The following is a 20,317-nucleotide window of genomic DNA, read 5'->3' on the forward strand; positions in this document are numbered from 1 at the left end:
TAGTTCTAGGTCACAGAGATCCCTGGTCAAAACAAACCAAAAAAGGAAACGCATTTGCAGAAGTTTTTTGGCTGTGACACACCTGCAGTGTGTTCTGGACAGTGCTGTGTAATGTCGCTCCCTCTTTTCCTCTCCTGAAAGTGTCACCTTCTAGTATCTGATCTATGTGTCTATTCCTCACTTATGAGCCAGATGGTGAGCAGGCTATTTAAAAGGTGGGGCATTGTAGATCAGCCACATCCCATTCTCAACTGAAGTCTGTGCACTTTCCAGCAGGTATCACTGGGAAGCATTCCGAAGCAGGAACCTTAGCTTATTTACCCCCCCCCCTCCCATGAGCCCAATTAAACCTCACCAACTGCTGCCGAACAGGGAGCAACAAAACCAGTACAGGTGTTGCTTTGTCAGTGCTTCTCATTATTGTATAACTAAATCCATCCGTGCTATGTTGACATAAGTACATTGCTGGCAACGTCCTGATGAGCACAGATTACAAGATCTCAATCCCCCTCCTCATTACCTTATTACAGTATAATAGTGTTCAACCATTCTAACCTTGATTGCAGTTAATGAGGCAAAGGTACAGCAGGTGTAAGTTTTCGCTCAACAGTAGCACCCTCGTCTGAGTCAGAAGGTTGTAGGTTCACTCCAGGACTTGAGCATGTAATCTAGGCTAACTCTTCATTGCAGTACTGAGGGAGTGCTGCACTGTCGGAGGTGCTGTCTTTCGAATGAGATGTTAAACTGAGGCCTTGTCTGCCCTTTCAGGTGGATGTAAAAGAGCCCATGGCACTATTTTGAAGAAGAGCGGGGGAGTTCTCCCTGGTCTCCTGGCCATTATTTATCCCTCAACCAACATCACTAAAACAGATTATCTGGTCATTATCACATTGCTGTTTGTGGGATCTTGCTGTGCACAAATTGGCTGCTGCGTTTCCTACATTACAACAGTGACTACACTTCAAAAGTACTTCATTGGCTGTAAAGCGCTTTGCGACGTCCTGAGGTTGTGAAAGGCACTATATAAATTTCTTACTTTCCTACTGGCAATATATCACAAAATCCACTTCAATTCATTCAAGTATATCAAGAGGCAAGTTACTACTAAAGAATAGACAGATAGATAACGTGAAAGACTAGAAGACTGAACTCCTGCCCAGTTTGCACATTTTCTCCGCCAATGTTTTGCTCAGGGAAGCACATGAGGAACAATAGATTGTTCTAGGAACAGGAGGAGACCATTCAGCCCCTCGAGCCAGTTCTGCCATTTAATTAGATCATTGTTCCTTCCTTTTTGACATAAAAGTTTGTATATATTTAAACACTTTACAGTCGCGCAAAACAAAATAGGGGAGGTAACAGCAGGAAAGCCAACAAGTTATCAGTGTGTCCATTACTCAGTCACTTTTCATGAATGAGAAGGAAAAAAAAACTTTTTTTTAAAAACAAGCAACATATTCTGTAATTTCTGAATGCCTTCTGCCTGTGGTTCTAGAAACGAGGGGCGTACTGGAAGCAAAAATTAATCAATACCAAATATCTACCATTCTACAATGAACTGTATTTCAATTGTGTTGATGTAACCTGCTGTCCTCATCTAGTGTAGGCCCCAGAGTTCACTTGTATAAACTAGTCTGAATCTTTAAAGTCTCTCTGCGTCTAGTGACAGGCTTGCGTCGTCTTCTCGCTTTGCATGTCCACTCCAATTACATTCATATTTACCGACTCCTCTGGCCACTGAGATTTCAATTTGCTCCCTTTGATGAGGGCAACAGCCTGGCTCCATCTGTCATGGGGTTAAGTGACCTTCTGTTATTTCAGTAGATTCAATGATCTAGAAAATTCACCCCCTTTTTCAGATCATAATCCACACACAAAAAAAAACTTGACAAATATCAAGGCAACTCATTCAGGAGAAAACACAGTTTAAAGCTGCGATTTCTCTCATTGTTGCTGATTTCAACTTAGCAAGCCCGTTTTAAACAGACCATACTGCAAACAATCCTATTTCAGATCTCTTTTTTGGACGTCATTTACAATGCTTCCTGTGAGACGACAATACCATCGGCTTATCTCAGTCAAATTTATGGGGCTTCAATCCCCATCCTAACCAAAACCAATTACATAAATTACAGCATTAAATTAAGGATACATGGCAATGTCAAAGTAAATGGTATTCAAACTTGTCACTGGTTTCTTTAATAATCTCAGGGCAATCTCCTTTAACGTTACTCCCTGACTAGAATACACTGTCAGAAAATCCTGGTGGGTTTCCATCTTCCTTCGTTTCCTCACAAGTTAAAAGGGCAACTCAAGAGATGCTCGATTAACTCTGGGACTTTAGAGAAAACACAATGGGCCGCTGTGAACGGTGAACCAACAGCACTTGCCGTTTGTTAGACTTGTACTTACTGGCCCATAGACTTTATATGAGTTTTTGCAAGGCAAGTTCCTCTAAATTAGAAATCCAAATGGCGTGCCCTCTAAAGGCAATCTGGGACCTGTGTGAACAGGGGCAAGCAACTGTGTATCTCCTTAACAAATCAGATTGAAGCATTGTTAATAACAGTGCAGAGCCAGAACCAGGAAGTTTAAGTTGGAATAGTGAATTCAACGTCAAATCAGGTACAGAAAGTGAAATAAAGGGAGGGAATGAAAGATTGAATTAAGAGACAGGAGATAAAAAAGACAGAAAGAAAAAAAAAAGTATTTAATTTTTTTTTAATGCCCAACAATAATTGAAATCCGAAGGAATGAGACTCCACACTTGTAAAAGTTAATTTTCAGTGCCAAAGAGGTTGTTCGGCAGTGATTAAGACTTACCATGCTGTTAAAATGGTACTTAGACTTGACATGACTTATGTGTTTTTGCCGAGTTTAGTTCGTATCTACAAGGTAAGTACAGGAACTTCACACCGTTCAGAGAGCCAGACAGAGAGATGCCGTTTTTGCACAGCTTTTGGAGGAGGATCAAGTTGCCTATAGCAACTTCCAGATTTCTGCATTTAACTGCGCATGTGCAGTCACTGGAATTTGCTTTCCGATTTGCACATGAATAACAGTGAGTGCTGTTAGCTTCACCGTTATTTTTACAGCAAAATCCGGCCCAACGTTTTACTTATTCATCTATATGCAGAATAGAACAAACAGTTTTCTACTTTTCTTCAATGCCACCTAATGCTCCCTAAACCCCAGGAAGAGAGCCGGTCGCAGCCTTCTGCCCATGGCTGTCTCCGACCAGCTGCTAGAGGGGTGTGTGCGAGGGTGAAGTGGGCCATGTCTAACTTTGAGAGTCCCCCTCCCTCTGTTTGGAGAAGCATCTCTGCCTCCCATCTGTGCTTTGCTGTGAAGGGCTGTATGAGAGGCAACTAGCTTAAACACAAAAACTGGCAGGAGGCCATCTGGCTGCAGCCAAACACAATTTTACTTTGGTGTCAACTAGTTGGCTAAGTTAAAAGAAGGTGTTAAAAAAAACAGACCCGCATTGATAGAGCGCTTTCTCTCAGAAATATCTTGAAGTGCTTCACATACAATGAGCTGATTGAATGGTTAGTCTGCTTTTGAGGGGGTATTAGGCAGGGCACTGGGAGAACTCTCTGCTACTCTTCAGTGCGTCCGGATCTTTTGCATTCCACATGAACCCCGGGATAGGCCAATGGGGCTTGGTTTAACATCCCATCTGAAAATTACGTAATCGTTAATTGTTTTGCTACTTGCATTGTTCTGCCCCTGTGCTACATTCAGTGTCCCTCTCACTGACCCTGCCCCAGGCTATCCAATCTTCACAATTCACACCTGCACTGGTTTCTTCATTTCACAAAGCTCCACTGTTTAGTAAACTCCTAAACTGCAACTGAGGCGTTTGACCCAGCAAGGTTCATTTCCTCACTTTCCCATGAACTTTGTCCCTTCAACTTTTCGAAAAATGTTATTTATATGTGTCTGCTCTGTTTGACCTCCCACTGCCATAACTTTTAATTACAGCTGGGGCAGCAAAATGGTCTGGTCTGGTCTAGAGTTCCTGAACAGCCACCATCAATGTTGATTGATGACCACCGGTGTGTGTGGTGGTATTGGACCGAGTCGTTACACTACTCAACAACTTGCAGTTACATAGTGCCTTTAACGCAGTAAAACGTCCCAAGGTGCTTCACAGGAGCATAATCAGACAAAATTTGACAACGAGACACGTAAGGAGATATTAGGACAGGTGACCAAAGGCTTGGTCAAAGAGGTAAGTTTTAAGGAACATCTTAAAGGAGGAGAGAGAGGTAGAGAGGCGAAGAGGTTTAGGGAGGGAATTCCAGAGGCCAGGGCCTAGGCAGCTGATGGCACAGCCACCAACTGCGGGGCGAAGGAAATCAGGGATGCACAAGAGGCCAGAATTGAAGGAATGCAGATTTCTTGGTGCATAGTAAGGCTAAGTCCTCCATCGAAACCTGAGGATGCCACCCCAGAAGAACACTGACACAACAACAACAAAGAACTGGAAATAACGACCAAATGAAGACAATCGAGTCTGAAGGTTGGTCAATGCCCTGATTCAGACTTGTGACACAAGTCGAGGGTCTCATACTGTGCTGCCACAGCTAAATGGGGTTCCAGGTTTGTAAAACGAACATTTTAGGGCGTTCTTCACCCAGTGGTGGAATTTTCCACAAAAGACTTGCGTCCTGTATGAATCTTGGAACCAGAAACCTCCTGTACCGTGAGGCCAGGCTGAGGTCTACTGAACAAGGATGATAGATATGCACACTAGCCAAAAACTAACCAAAGCATTGTGAAATATGACCAGGAATTGCAGCAAAATTAAGTTCATGTTTACTGAGATAGGGTTAACAGAATGGGGCCTAAATTTATAGTGTTGGGGTTTATGGATTTTCATCTGATTGGCAGACTTCCTGCACGATGTCTCCCACAACCATGGTACCATATATCTCTGTATGGTACAGAGCCATGGCACCATATACCTTTGTATGGTACAGAGCCATGGTACCATATACCTGCGTATGGTACAGAGCCATGGTACCATATACCTGTGTATGGTACAGAGCCATGGTACCATATACCTGTGTATGGTACAGAGCCATGGTACCATATACCTTTGTATTAGGCAACCGGTGTACCTGATGACCCTCCAACCCATTTGCCAAGTAAAAGCCTGAGTAAAAGAATGACGACCTCCGAGCAGTCACCATAACGCCCAAGAGAGCAGGAAATTTGCTTTAATGCGTGCACTGACTCCAATGAACAGAGAGAGAGAGAGAGAGAGAGAGAGTCAAAGAGAGAGAGAGAGAGTCAAAGAGAGAGAGAGAGAGTCAAAGAGAGAGAGAGAGTCAGAGAGAGAGAGAGAGTCAGAGAGAGAGAGAGACAGAGAGTCAGAGAGTCAGAGAGAGAGAGAGAGAGAGAGAGAGTCAGAGAGAGAGAGAGAGACAGAGAGTCAGAGAGAGAGAGAGAGAGACAGAGAGTCAGAGAGAGAGAGAGACAGAGAGTCAGAGAGAGAGAGTCAGAGAGAGAGTCAGAGAGAGTGGGAGAGAAAGAGAAAAGAATGGATAAGAAGGCGGGACTGGGTGAGCAGCAGACTGAGCAGTCTGCACTCCCCAGAATGAGCTACCATCCACCACAATGACTCGCTTATAAATCAACAACCCCCCCTCCGCCCACCACCCCCCCCACCCATTTTCAACCTCAAACGGCGACCTAGATTTCCAGTCCTGTACGTGGAAATATACAGTTCAGACTCAATGATAAGCCGTACCATGAGACTTGAAAATTAGCAGAAAGAGACCAGGTTCCTGGGTTAGGTTAGATCTGAATCCAATGGGTCACTTATATTACAGTTTTAAGTCGATTAGAAGCAGTTTTAGATAGTATTTACCTTCAAAAGAGAGCTAGGCCCGTTCATTGGAGTCAGTGCACACAACAGTCAGCGCGCATTAAAGCAAATTTCCTGCTCTCTTGGGCGTTATGGTGACTGCTCGGAGGTCGTCATTCTTTTACTCAGGCTTTTACTTGGCAAATGGGTTGGAGGGTCATCAGGTACACCGGTTGCCTAATACAAAGGTATATGGTACCATGGCTCCGTACCATACAGAGATATATGGTACCATGGCTCCATACCATACAGAGGTATATGGTACCATGGCTCCGTACCATACAGAGGTATATGGTACCATGGCTCCATACCATACAGAGGTATATGGTACCATGGCTCCGTACCATACAGAGGTATATGGTACCATGGCTCCGTACCATACAGAGGTATATGGTACCATGGCTCTGTACCATACAGAGGTATATGGTACCATGGCTCTGTACCATACAAAGGTATATGGTACCTGTGTAGGCTACACATCATGCACAAGGGAGGTGCTAAGTAATCTAACTCAGGATCAATGTGGTTTCCTGGACTAGTTTCGATCACCTGGAGAGGGTTAGGGAGAAAAATTTTCCAGGTTTTTCGCCTCTTCCAGGATATTACATGGCTTCTGGTGGGTCAGGCATTACATCTGTATGGGATAGGCTAGATGGACCAGCTGGCCTTTTCCTGTCCCACATTTTTGTGTCTACAATCTCACCGTGGACTATACCAACTCCAGCAGGTAGTGTCACACTTCCTGGGCTTCACGCCAGCTGTATTTTGACTGCAGGTTCTTCCAATACCATATTTAAATATTCTCAGGCGGTCCAGGAAGTTTTCAAACTTCAATTCGGATGTGCGTGGGTATGTTTTCTTTTTGGAATGAGAAAATGCTCAAATTAACATTTTACTGACCGTGGAGCTCATGTGTCCCTGGGCAGGATGCTGCACAGAGCCAGCAGTGAAACGTGGGACCTGCTGGCTGGACAATGGACCAAGATCAGGACCCATCCTATGACTGCATTCCCCCCGCCCACCCTACCCCAAGGCCTCTTGTTGTGATCCATGACACAGAGCGAGACTGTCACAGCTTCATCGCCATGGCAAGCCCATGATCACGGAAACAGGCAAGCGGGATGGTTTCAGTTTGACAAGTGGCAACTCTCATCTTGACTGGGGGGGGGGGGGAAAACTGTGAAATGACTGAGCTATTTATTAGATTCTCAAAGTTCAATGGTGTGTGCTGACTTGAGTAAATATTGCTAATTCCAGGATCTCCTCATCTTTTATCTTGAATGCCTTTGTGTTGAGTTGCTCAGTGGTTGAATGCCAGATGTTCTAACTTCACTTGTGTACGATCTTTTGGTTTTGGCATTTGTTGACACAAGGTTCCAATTGGTTCAGCTTATTTGTTGCAGAACCAGGTCCCAGGGTTGGTTGGGTTTGGCAGCTCTCAGCAATTCCATTTGTGTCCTTTGCCCTGCATAGGGTGGGGGGATGCAGCGAGAGGGGTGTTAGTTTCCCACCATACTGCATGTTGGACAACTCAGTAAAATCCAAGTCAGGTAACTGTTAGCCCCTCAGGTACATAACTCTGAGGGAGAGAGCATAGAAAGCAACAGCTTCCAGATGATAAGGGTCAAAGGGCCCACCGGCATAAATAGCCCATAAGAGCATTGAGAGAAGATGGCGCTAAAATCCCCTGCAACTGGAACATGGACCTCCCCTGGGCGTCGGGTAAGATCCGCGGCTAAAATGGCAAAGCAGCAAGGGCAAATATACAGTGAAAAGGGACAATTTTAGCACAACGGCATTATATCATGGGGCCATTTCCATTAGAAGCAGTTCCATGATATAAACGTGGCATCAAAAATAGAGTATCACTGGACTCATTTAGGTTCTGTTCTCCACAGAGACATATCTTGACAATGAGCACAGCTAAACCTTTGGTTCAGTGCCCATAAAATGTTCTTCCAGTTCGCATCGACTCCCTGACTCTCAGTAACCATTCACACTCCATATGACTTGGCTTCGAGTACTACACTTTAAAAAAAAAACTTGGCTCCTGCGTGTATTTATTTATTCTTGAAGCCAATTTTACATAGGACTTTGAGGATTCAAGGGTGTAATACTGTGGATCTGTCTGTATTTGCATTAGGTACAAAGAAAGAGTTGCTTATGTGTAGAGCTTTTTCACAGTGTAAAAATGCCTCAAAGTGCTTCACACAATGAATTACTTTTGACGTGCAGCAACTATTGACAATACAACGCCAACACAGCCATGATTAGAGAGACACACTGAGCTGTGAGCAGCCAGCTCAAGGGTAGATCCTCCTCGTTCAAGTTGTTAGATCAGTTTGAACTGAATTAACATTGGCATCAATTCCAAGTCTATCCACTTTAGCAAATGATGTTTCCATATGTACCTACTCTCAATTTGCCAGACCTAGTCTCAAAGTTAGCAATTTTTCATGGGGAGCTTTTGGTGTCAAAAAATATAAGCTGGAGGAGCCAAGTTAAATTTCTTTAAAGCCAAGTCATCAGAAGCACATGTTGTTGAGTCAAGAAACATATGGAAGAAGCCGATGTTAAGAGATGTTAAGCACTAAGGCCCTGTAATCTAATCTGGTTCCTCCAGTGTCGAATTTGGCCTGTTTATACTGTGATGTGGATGTGGCGGCGCTGGAGTAATTGGGCATGCAGGAGATACGGCACCAGCACAATTCCTGAAAAGTTGCGTTCATGACCTTTTGATTCTGGCTGCGTAGCTTCTCCGGTGTCTGGGAAAAGTCAGTATAAATCAGCAATCTGCAAAGCTCGGCTAGCCCGCAATCGGAATTAATATAGTAGGCGTGATGCCAAGTCAGGCCAGCAGCGGGCATTTGGCTTGGCTCGGCTCCACTGGAGTGTATGGCTGGAGTTCTGGTGCCTCTAGTTCTGTACTGGACGTGCCAACCCTGCATGGTGAACAGGGCACGCTGCAACTGAAATGGTATCGGAGGCGAGGTTGTTTAAAAAAAAAATCCCAAGCCACCGGGCGCTTTCCTTTCATCTGACTCGACCGTAGATTCAGATGTGATCCAAATTAATGAGCTCAGTGTAAATGGGCCTGTAATGTCATCTCCAGAGTGATGGAAGGGGGGGCGATAAGAATCAGGCTGCTATTTATTCACATCATTTGGGGAGATCACAAAGATAGCTGTGCTGACAAGGTATTTCAGCTGTCTATTCAAAAAGAAACCAATGATGCATAGAGAGCTTGGCCAGGTTAGCAGTAGCTGCGATTTGGCTCGTAACTCCTACAGTTATTTTTTTCATGCCACATGCTTTTTATGACATCGGGAGCTCGTACATCAATATGGCAGGAATGGTTTGTTTTCAACTCCTGCATTTTCACAAGGCTTTCATCATCAGGAAGCATTACCTGGCACATCAGCATTCCTCACTGACAGCTCTTCACACACAAAATGCTGGGTGCAGTGACAGAAAGGCGCACCATTTAGCTAAATCTGGTGTTATGTGAAAAAGCAACATACTGCTCTTTCAACGGAGCAGAAAGAGCTCACATGGTGTTTTTACTTTCTGCACTTGTCCTGGGGATCCCGTTTCACATGAGCTCTGTGCACTGCTCTCCACCCTCCTCAGTGGGGTCTCTCCCCCATCGGCCGCTGGCCTCTGCCGCGCAGCATGAGGGACCCCCAGGGCGTGAGGGACCTCCAGGGTGCAAGTGCAAGATGTCAGTGCAGTGCTGAGGGAGTGTTGCACTGGCGCAGTCTTTTGGATGAGGCATTAAACTGGGGCCCCGTCTGCCCTCACAGATGGACGTAAAAGCTCCGATGGCATTATTCGAAGAAGAGCAGGGGAGTTCTCCCCGGTGTCCTTGCCAACATTTCTCCCTCAACCAACACCACTAACAAACAGATTATGTAGTCATTAGCATATTGCTATTAGTGGGACCTTGCAGTGTGCAAACTGGGTGCTGCGATTCTTACATTACAACAGTGACTACGCTTCAAAAGTACTTCATTGGTTGTAAAGAGCCTTGGGACGTCCTAAGTTTTGAGAGGCGCTATATAAATTCACGTTCTTTCTTTCTTTGCAGATGTAAATCAGTCCCTATTTTAAAGTTAGACATTCTGTCCTTAATTTTAGATTTTCATTATGAATTCCCATGTTCCTAATTATAGTGGAAAGTGCCTGTTTAAACTTGTCACACTGTAATTACACCCTTCCTCCAGAAATGGTGTTGCAATGCCACACCTGGGGAGAAGGTGTAATTGCAGTGTGACAAGTTTACATAGGCAGTCTCTATTATAAATGTGGACTTAGGAATTTAGTATGGGGAAGAGATGACACAGAAGTGTGACAAAAATGTAACAGGATGTAAGGTTTTATGGAAAGGAAGTGTGCACAGACATAAGATTGTTGATATAACACAGATCTTTCAATCATATCTCTGGAGTGTACTTACAACATATTACACCACAGAAAGTCACTTGTGCCCTTCCTCCCTTTAAAAAACATGCTGCTCTCAGCCATTCCTAGCATTTCACTCACATACCAGTGAAAATTGGGAACAGCAATTTTTTTCCTCTCATGTAAATCAGATAATCCTGGTTTGTAGCCTCTAAAGCAGAAGCTGGTCGAGTTTATTGTAATTCAGTCACTGGCCTACTTTATACCGTTGGAGAGAGAGGATAATTTCACTGAATGCTCACAAGTGGGACTTCAATGCAACTGTCCTGCAGAGGAAGGCCAGTGGCCCTCCTCTACATTCATCACTGGTTGTCATTGCCCCATGCTCTGCCAATACAAAAAGATTTAATTTCATGAGGTTTTGTCAAATACTGCAGCTGTATCCACCTTATGAATCATTCCACAATCATATTTCGTTGGGAAATGAAGCAAGGTGAAATGCCCCAAGCATGCAGTTGGGAGCAGCACCTTATTAGGCATTTATACTCCAGCCACCAGTACAAGATGGGTTGCAGCAGTATCACTTCCAGCCAGGCAGTACCTTATTCGTAGTGCTTGGCTCCGAAGGGATTCCCTGCCCTCTCTCTCTAAACATTTAAATCAATCCTGGGTAAACTTATAAACGTGCCCAGCACGCCCGATGGACCCCCCCCCACCCCTCCCGGAGCCTGGTTTGGCATCGCACTGGAGTTATACTCCACACAGGAGTCAAACCCAAATGGTGGGAGACCACTTCTGCCAGGGAGGGTTTCAAACCCCCACTGTCAGACCCCCACAGACTCGACTCCAGGGTTACACTACAACGTCAGCATCAGTGCCAAGAGGAAACCACCAGGGTTACAGTGGAAATCCAGCCTAAGCTATTTTGAAAGCATCCATTCCCACTGTTTACAAGAGGGCTTCCTCCAAGCAGACAGTCAAGCAATAAACTGAGACTGTCAAGACACTGGAATTTTTGTTTCTATAGAAACCCAAGCAACCAAGTTTGATCTTTCTTACCCGCACAAGTTTCCGGACAGTTCAATATTTTTCATGGAGAGAAGCCAGTTTGTTTTTAGTCCCGATTTGCAGGGAAAGTCCTGCACTAGATTCATCAGCCGCTGCCATGGTCACTTTTTGACCCTCAACAGCAGGGAAAGCCAAGACAATTCAGCTCCATTTTGGGTGCCCTTGACCGACAAGTCACATGTCCCAATAGGCATCTATCAGCCATGGTTCATGAGCTTATTCACCCTTAGACTGAAATGGGGACAGTATGCAGGAGAAGTAAGCAATGTACACAAATAGATGCAGCAGCCCCCCTCACCCCAATTCAGTCTGGTTGTAGGTTTTCAAATTGGTGTCCCTGAGATCATCAGATTTCTATATTTTTCAGCATTTGTTGACTTACTAGAATGTTGCTTCTGTTTCTATATTAAAAATATTACACCCGCAAACACTTCCTGACCACAAAACCTTGTGTCCTGCTGTCACATTTTTGCCACGCTTGTGTCAACATTTTCCCATTACAAATTCCTGTGTCCACATTTATAATGGAAACGGCCTGTGTAAATTTGCCACACGGTGATTATATCCTCCCACTGGCACTGTCGTCTCTCAGTTTTGCATCTCCCAGCTTCTCAGCTTGTACTGCAATGAAACTCCTGTGCTCCCAACTCTGCTTCCCAAATTGCTGTAATTTTTGCTGTTTAACTGAAAATAATTATATAAAATCAAAGCATTACGCAACAGGAAGCAGCAATTATATAGGGCTTTTAACATCGAAAAACGTCCCACGGCGCTTCACAAAGGTAAAATCAAAAAAAAAGAGGTTACCAAGTCAAGGAGGAGATTGGGGAGGGGTAACCAAAAGCTTGCTCAAAGGGGTGACTTCATGAAAATAAGGATAAAATGTACGACTTGCATATGGGAATGAATCAAGCCTGCGCAGCCTGGTCTAATTATCTCCTGCTCTCTAACCTTGCTTCACCTGAAAGCTACACTTAGTCTTGACTCCCCATATGCAGTTTCACAGATTAGAACGGAGGTGCTCAGGACTATATAAGATTTGCAAAGGGTGCCTCAAAGATAAATTTGAAAACTGCTGTTGGTCCAGTGTCAGTAATGACACAGTACGTCTTGCTTGCATAATCGGTCTTTTCCAATTTGTCTAGGGAATGGGCAATTTTAACAAGGTCCCATCTAGAATAACTAATAGAACAGTGTATGGATAAATTCTAATAAGAAAATGTCACTGTACTTCAACCCTTGATGGTTTCTGGTTTAAAAAAAAACCCACACTATTTCAAAGTATTTTCAAAGTCTTATCGGCACTTGCTGATTCGAGGCAGATTAGATGATGAGAGCAGTTAATAAGCTCCTATATTAAACTCTGACATAGGATTCAGTCAGCCTGGCTCCTTAGTCTATTACTGCTGCAGTCTAGCCCATTGTCTGTTCTAAGGACACTCGGCACTGACAGTTATATAAATGTCACAGACATATTATGCTTGTGTAGTTTGACAATGAGCTGCAATTAACATTCCAGAAACAACTCCATTCAAAACTGGAGCACTCATTGTGCGTCATTTTGCTTGAAAAGAAACGTGTGCACAAAACGTGGCAGTAGATCTTGAAATCTTTGGTGATCGTGGTTCTGGTCTTATTACTATTTTTACAACTTTTCCATCGGCTGCAAATATGAAATTATTCTCATCCGTTTTGGGTTGTGAGATACAGTGGCAATGTACTGATCTAATTACATCATGTTTAGTACAACACCCATGAATCTTTGGGTTAGTTTTGGGTTTGGGATAGAGCATACGAGATGAATATTGAAAACCTCTGAACCCCTGTTTAAAATTCAGATTACTGACCTCAATCAAGATTTACATAGGAATCCCCACAGGTAGCGAGGGATTATATATAGATCGCAATTATCTAACAGAAACTAAGGAACACCAGACTCTTCTCTCTTTCCCCTCCCCCAACCATTTCGATCTTACAACAGAGACAGACGACACGGTGTAATCATACCTTGGGGCAATTCTACATTGACAGTTTTCACATCTGAAAGTCAGATCAGAACAGACAGTCAAAACACAATTGATGAAATGTATAAACCCCAGGCCAAATGTATCAGCTGATGAACATTATGATGTGGATCTATATTTCAACGATTTACAAAACAGTTTTACTGTCACGTTTATTGATGCTAAACCCGCCTGACGAGTGGGGACTAGTAGCTGAAGGCAATAAATTGACATTTGCCTGATAAGACGCCCAATATATGTAGTGCAGAGCAAACTGTTAGAGATTAAACCAACGTGTACCATTAATATGGAACAACCTCTAGTTCCTGGATCAATACTGAAGTTAAGTCGCTTAAGCCCTAAGTACATGCTCACTTTAAAAAGTAATTATTGGAACATACACAAAATAAACTGCACTGTGTATTACTGATAACAAGTGAGGAGATTTCCCTCTTGTACCGAAGAAGTGGTCCAGTGTTTATGTCCCAGCTGATGGGTTTAGCGTGATTTGACACAAAGGTTAGTCATATAATAATTATTCGTTGACCTATCACCTCAATGATTTTTCTTAAACATAAGCATTTATAAGTTAGCAAAGGACAACGTACCTAGGATAGAAATGAGTGTTACTGTCCGAACACTGAATGCATGTCATTCCTTTGCTATTTTAAGAGGCGTTAACTCATTTATTTTAAAAACAGTTAAGCATTATTATTGCAAACAGTAATCTGTAGACTTGTATATTATTAGAATTAGAAATAGAAATAGACAGCTGGCAGCCCATTTATGGTATTAATTCAATCTCAGGGTTTCTGTGCCATTCATAAACCACTTAATTTGATTTCTGATTACTTCTGACGTCAATGCCACTCAAATTAATTATGATTTGTTGCGTCTTATTCCATCTATGTAATGTGTTAACGCTTGCACGCTGAATTTTCTTCCATTTTTATTTTTCTTCCCCCCTACAAAGGCCAGTGTATGGTTCACAGGTGCCAACACCCCTCCAGTATCTCCCTAAAGTAGCTATTTTCATGTGGGAGTCCAGTCAGTGTTGGCAGGTACACACACACACACACACACACACAGGAATGAGACATTAAACCAAAGCCCCATCTGCCCCATCAGGTGGACGTAAAAGATCCCACAGCACTATTACGAAGAAGAGCAGGGAAGTTCTCTCCAGTGTCCTGGCCAATACTTATCCCTCAACCAACAACATTAAAACCGAATATCTAGTTATCACATTGCTATTTATGGGACCTTGCTATGCGCAAATTGGCTACTGCGTTTCCTACATTACAACAGTGACTACACTTCAAAAGTACTTTATTGGCTGTAATGCACTTTGGGACACCCTGGGGTCATGAAAGGCGCTATATAAATGCAAGTCTTTCTTTGAGTCACCTACCCAAGATGCTGAATCAACTGCAGCAAAAACATAAACTATTCCAGCTGACTCAACACAAACTGAGGATCAAACGTAGGGCTCCTGGCCCGTGTGGTTCAATAGCATAACACATTTGTCCACGAACAGACGTGGCATCACCTTGAGAAACAGCAGTCTAATTCCTGCCAATTGTAGCCAAGTCCCAGCTGCAGGCAATACTTCAGCAAGTCCAGTGATCTGTGCGGGAGCTGATCTTTGACCAGCAGTAAAGGCAAAGAAATTCTACATAATGGCTCTCTCCATCTGAAGCTCCAGCATGGTGGAATGGGAGAAGGCACTGACAGCTTCTTGAAGATGAGAACACAAAGTATCTGTAGCAGCAGTATGACCATTCACTAGGCATACTTGGGCTGGGCTTAGGGAGAGGGCTCTGCTGCAGAAGGCATCAGAGTTCCCTGCTGTACTTCAGTTGCGTTAAATGGCCATGCACAAATGTGGAGACACAGGTGCCAGAAGATTCTAGAGTGCTTGCACAGCATCTAGTGACTGGAGAAATAGTTGGTGCTCAGATAGTATATCTCTGTCAAATGTAGATCCCGTGAGATCCAGGTCCCAGAGCTCTGCAGCTGAGGAAGGCCGTGAGCTGGCCCTCTGGCCCTTCACCTCCTGCTAACTCATGCTCTGCGATTCATCAGGTGTAGCCACCTCAAACTAAATATCCAAATGGCCCAGGCTGGAAGTACTTGTGCTGGTGCTTGCTAAAGATGGAGTGAATGACACCATGTGCTGTGAGGTGTTGGGTTTATGGGCACTACTGCATCTTATGGTGACTTCTTCAGGGGTACTATAGAAACAAATTATGGCTGAAATGCTCGAGTGTGTCAGGCTGGTTCACAGCTGTGTATGCACATGACAGAATGAGTCAGTGTGTGGAGGGAACATAGTAAGAAAAGGATGGTACAAGCCCTGAACTTTGGGGATGCCTCCAGCGTTATCATTGCCCATTTCCAGTACATCAGTCCCCACTTTGTCCAGCATGGCCTGTTCATAATGATTTTGGGCTCTAAAATGAAGGGAACCCCCTTCTATTTCTGGCCTCCTTCCGCCTGATAAGTGGCACTATTTACTGCAAGCAGAAAAATAATAATAGAAATTCAAGAACATGTCGACAAGCGACAGCTAAGCAGCCACCCTTCTTCCCAAACTTACGTGAGAGTAAATTAACATGCATCATGCAGGGCAGTTGTGTCGTTGGCTTGCTTTGTAGGTTCAACTTTCCAAATAGTCAAGAGACAACAGCTCCAGTTTGAAGTAGCATTAATAAAATATGCTGTCTAATGCTGAACCAGACTGTTCGCAACCTTGGCGTCCTATTTGACCCTGAGCTGAGCTACCGATCACATATCCTCTCCATCACCAAGACCACCTACTTCCACCTCCGTAACATCGCCCATCTCTGCTCCTGCCTCAGCCCATCTGCTCCTGAAACCCTCATCCATGCCTTTGTTTCTTCCAGACTCAACTATTCCAATGCTCCCCTGGTCGGCCTCCCACCGTGCATCCTCTGTAAACTTGAGCTCATCAAAAACTCTGCTGCCCGTATCCTAACTTGCACCAAGTTCCGTTCATCCATCACCCTGTGCTCGCTGACCTACATTAGCACCCGGTCCGGCAACACCTTGATTTTAAAATGCTCATCCTTGTTTTCAAATCCCTCAATGGCCTCGCCCCTCCCTATCTCTGTAATCTGCTCCAGCCCTACAACAACCCTCCAAAATCTCTGCACTCCTCCAATTCTGGTCTTTTGCGCATCCCCGATTTTCATCGCTCCACCATTGATAGCCGTGCCTTCAGCTGTCTAGGCCCTAAGCTCTGGAATTGCCTCCCTAAACCTCTCCGCCTCGCTCTCCTCCTTTAAGATGCTCATTAAAATCTACCTCTTCGACCGAACTTTTGGTTACCTGTCCTAATATCTCTATGTGGCTCAGTGTCAAATTTTGCTTGATACCGCACCTGTGAAGCGCCTTGGGAAGTTTTACTATATTAAAAGGTGCTATATAAATGCAAGTAGTTGTTGTTGTATAGACATGCATGTGATGTTCAGCCTCAGTCAGGCTGCAACAGAGTGAGAGGAAACTGTGAGTGGCCTGCATAATTTTCCCAGCTACATTACATAGTGCAATGTTGGCTAGCCAAACTTTCCTGAGGCTATTAACTTTCTCCCCCTCCCCACCTTAATCCCACGTTCTCTGGATGCCACATCCTGCCAAACAGCCAGAGCATCTCTTCGGTCAGCAGAATGTCCAGGGATACCCCTCTGAATGCTGTACTTCCATCAGCACCTCCAAAAGGTTCATTTGAAAATTGAGGTGCTCTGCTTCTTTGTCCAGCTCCGACTACTTCCCAACACAACAACAATGAAGCAGGCCCATTTAAATAGCAGCTGCAGCCTTTAAGAGCTGCATACTTCCTGCCCTTTGCTGGCAGCAAGCTCCCTCAGGCAAACCCAAACTGAGCCAGTATCTTGCTATGAATAGTTAAATGCAGTCGACTACAAAAAGTCCTGTAGGGTCGGAACCAGCGTGAGGTCAGCGAGCAGTAAGCTCACTGCTCCATCGTCTCATCATTTCGACACCCACACCGGACAAGTCATCCTTATGCTCACATCACTAGTCACAGGACCACAACTGAAGTGCTGTTACATTAAAATCACCTTCTACTGCAGTCACACACCCTCTGGGCTAACCTTCTCACCTGGGAGTCAAATCATTTTAAGCAGAAAATCTAAAGCAATAGAAACCTAAAAGAGTGCACTGAATGGGGCTTATGGTTTGAAAACTAAATACCATTGATTGCTATCTGAAGTCAACAGTTTCTTGACATCTGTCTTCTACTCAATAATTTACCATGTTGGGAGGAGTCTGACACAGAGCTTAAAGGGTTAAGTCAGCATAGATCTAGGGTTATGGCCTGGACCGTGTGCAGCAGTCCAAAGGGCCACTCTCATTCTCAGGGTCCTACATGTGTTTGTGTTTTTCTTGTGCTATGGAGATAAGCACAAGGCCCCACGTGTCCAGAGCTTGATTTAGAAGAGACCTGCGTTGCTTGATGACAGAGTTCGGTGCAAAGGTTCGTCTGCTGGAGAATACAAGACATTGGTATATACGCTCGCTGCTGACCTGTGCCTCCATGATTGCTTCAGTGCCTTATGGATATGCCCCAAAGGCACTGATCAACCCTCAACTGTAAACACTGATTGAAGGCTTGGTCAGAACCCATGTTACCAGGCTTAGCAGCTCAGTTTAGCCGCCAAATTACAAGGCAGCTTTGGAGGGGAGAGGTGGTAAGGTGATTGTCCCTATGGGAAATTATTTTGTTTACTATTGGTGAAAGTATTTAGTTTACTGTTGGTGAAAGTATTTAGTTTAGTATTGGTGCAAAAGAAACACTGATTGTGGTTTGATTTATAATTTGCACGTGATGAAGTTTACCATTTCAAACAATGGTGCCTTTTTCCTATATTTGATGGTAAATGTTAATTAAGGTCCAGACATGCAAACATTCTGGACTAATATTTAACTGCAGAAGACATGCAAATTATGAGAGTATTTAAAAAAAATTTTGTAACAGGGCCCAGTAACATCAAAATTGATTGCATTTATATAATGGCTCATCAGGCTCTCAAACACCTCACACTGCTTCACACACAATGAATTATTTCAAAACGCAGTGATTGTTGTTACAGAGTCAAATGTGATAGTCATTTTGCACACAGCAAGATCCCACAAACATGAATGACTGAGTGAAAAACTTGTTTCTAACCTCCTCCTTTATATTCCTAGCACTAATCCTATATTTATACCCCTTTACTACTGATTGACTGACCAGTGGAAATAATCTTCTGTTATTTACCCTCTCAAACCCTTGCAAAACTTATTTTACAGTTTTCTCTGTTCCAGCGAATCCTGCTCCATTTTAGAAGTCTTTCATTCTAACTATATCCTCATCTCTGGCACCATCCTTGTAAATCTATGTGGCACTTTTTCCATGCCTCCAATGCCCTTTCAATAATGGGGTGCTCAAAACTGAACACAGGATTCAAACTGTGCCCCAATCAACACATTGTACAGATTCATAATCACTTCCATTTCCTCTTTATTCCAACAGCCCTATAAACAAAGCCCAGAATCCCATTTGTTTTTGACAATCCAACAAATGTCCATCTGGTTCTTTGCTTTCCATCCATGCCACCATGTTACCTTTAATATCTTCACAACATGTCTCTTATGCTACACTTAATTAAACCCCTTTTGAAAATCCAAATATACCACATCCACTGCACTCCTTTGTCTATCCCTCGGCAATTCAAGTAAATTAGCCAAGCATGACCTGCCCTTTACAATTCCATGTTGACTATCCCTAAGTAGCTCATATCTTTTTAAGTGGTCACAAATGTTATCCCTTATTATAATCTTCAGCTGTTGTCCTATGACCAGCGAGACACTAACTGGTCAAACTCCGCCTGTGGGCGAGACAGGAACCAGACTGAAGGTGTTCAAACAAGGAATGGTGGCAGAGGGGGTGGGGACATAGCGTTAGGTCCCAACACCATGTACCAGAACTTCAGTGTGGAAAGGAAGGTTGGAGATAAGGCAGCAATTCGTGAGAGCAAAGGGGCACAGAGTAGGCTTTTTAAGGAGTGAGATGGTTAAATAACAAATGACCCTTTATAGACTAATTACCTCAGCAACAGACATTTATTAATGTATTTTATAATTGATAATACTTTTGAAAACTTTGCGTACAATCTGCACTGCATGTTACACTAACAACTACAAGTCGCCTACATAGACTGCCACAGAATACCACATATCCTAATACTTCAAGCCGTAAAAGGATTTCATAAATATATGCACTCAAAAGGCTACAGTTAACCTATTTTTCCCCAATCTTCTCCCTTCCTTTCCTGAAGGCACCGACCCTTGCTGGTATTCTGTTCCGCAGGTACTAGCAGTCCTCCAGTACCTTGCTCAAGTGATTATGCTTCACATGAGCCTGGACATTGAATGTCAGCAGACCATTCAACCATGGTGGGGGCATCATACTCCAGGTCTGCCCTGTCCTCCCTCAATGACCACACATGCGCACTTTCCAGTGGGACTCACTGGATAATGATCAGGAATGTGAAGCGTGGCTGATTTTTACCTTCCTCACCCAAGGACCAGGCCCCAACTAGTTGAGATCAACAAACTCAGTGCAGACTGGGGATCAAACCTGGCTGGTTGAGTACAACACAGGACGGTGCTTTTATCCACAAGGCATGTGATTTTAATTTGAAAAGCTTTTACACAAAGACTTCACTGTTTAAACTGTTTTGCAAAACAGTTGCACCAGGCATTCATGGCAGAGTTGCAGTCAGACACCTTCTTGGGTACTGCCAATCAAGCAGATTTCCCACCAGTCAATTTCAGGCTTGCAAGCTCAAAATCTCCGATCGCACAGTCTCAGGCGCAAGTTGATAAAAGCACATCCATCTTCACTCTTCTAGTGTCACCACTCCACTCAGTTGAAATTTGCAGG

General features: G+C 43.8%; 1 protein-coding gene across 1 annotated transcript in view; it reads right to left on the reverse strand.

The window, feature by feature from the left end:
- The window catches only part of pdzrn4 (PDZ domain containing ring finger 4), a 425,267-nt gene that overhangs the window by 300,657 nt on the left and 104,293 nt on the right, over positions 1 to 20,317 (reverse strand). The window lies entirely within an intron of this gene.

The sequence above is a fragment of the Heptranchias perlo genome, chromosome 18 (assembly GCF_035084215.1).
Source record: "Heptranchias perlo isolate sHepPer1 chromosome 18, sHepPer1.hap1, whole genome shotgun sequence".
Lineage (NCBI taxonomy): Eukaryota > Metazoa > Chordata > Chondrichthyes > Hexanchiformes > Hexanchidae > Heptranchias > Heptranchias perlo.